Here is a 1,350-nt window from a genome sequence, read left to right as displayed (position 1 = left end):
TTTAATAATGCACACTATATAAATTATGAGTTCTTTTTCTTGATATTACCTTATAGGCGAACAGTATTTTTTGATTTTGTTAATGAATAATCTTTGTTAATTAAAGTTAGAATCACATTTAGTTAAATCTTTTCTTTCAATCATATTTATTTTTACCTATAAAACTTGAGTTCAGTATTTTATTTAAGGGGGCATCGGATTCAATTCTACCCGAACTAAGGTAATGATGGTATATAAAGTTTGAGTTTATAACTATTTGTTTATTAGTGGAATTTATTATATCAATCAGAAGGAATATGTACATAATTCTATTATTGTGTGTAAGTTTACTTTCAGAATTATTTATATAATTTTATCACTTCAAAGACTACTTAAGAGAGTATAATATTTGATTTACCAAATTAATGATTTGTTCATTTTAATTAAGTTTTGAAAGTTAGATATAGTTTTTTTTTTTTACCACTATTATTCAGACATCATATTGGCTATTCGATTAACTTAGATCAATTTGAGGAAAATCATTATGGTTAGCGAGCTATTGTTCCAAATCTATTGGTGCAACTGTATTTTCAACAAAATAAGTTAAGCACTAATTGGTGAAAAAAAATCAAATTCACATATTTAATCCATTTACTCATTTCAAAGTTAAAATTTTATTCATATTTCCCGTTCTTAATTTGATTGAACAATTATTTAGTGTTGATTATTTGGTAGATAAACTTTTTCTTACAACACTTGGTAGATAAAGTTAAACAAGAGGAGCGCTGCTTAGGTTTAAACTTTAAGCTAACTTGCTAGCTAAAGATTTTATATATATATATATATATATATATATATATATATATATATATATATATATATATATATATATATATATATATATATATATATATATATATATATATATATATATATATATATTTATATATATATATATATATTTATATATAAAAATATATGTGTATCTCAGAATTTTTTTTTTATTTATTTTTATTTATATATATACAGACACCCACAATAAAAAAGACACAAGCTCGGAGAAAAATATATATTAATTTAGTTCCTCAGTGTGTTTTCAGACACGAGTGTGAGTCGTATTTTGCGTGGCTCCGCATTATATAAAAAACTAAATTTTTTCATGAATCGCTATTCTATTTATACATTTTTTAGTTTTATAATACAAAAAAAACACTCAAAACAAAGAGGTGTGCGCAAAAACATAAAAACAGGGAGTGCTGCGCACACCGGGAGAGCCTGGGGCCCCCCTGTGAGAAATTTATACCGAGATCGTATTCGGACAAACATCCAACTTGTGCGCGGGGGCTCTAAGACCACTACAGATATATATAT

The sequence above is a fragment of the Glycine max genome, chromosome 15, assembly GCF_000004515.6.
Source record: "Glycine max cultivar Williams 82 chromosome 15, Glycine_max_v4.0, whole genome shotgun sequence".
Taxonomy (NCBI): domain Eukaryota; kingdom Viridiplantae; phylum Streptophyta; class Magnoliopsida; order Fabales; family Fabaceae; genus Glycine; species Glycine max.
Note: the sequence above shows the minus strand (reverse complement) of the source record.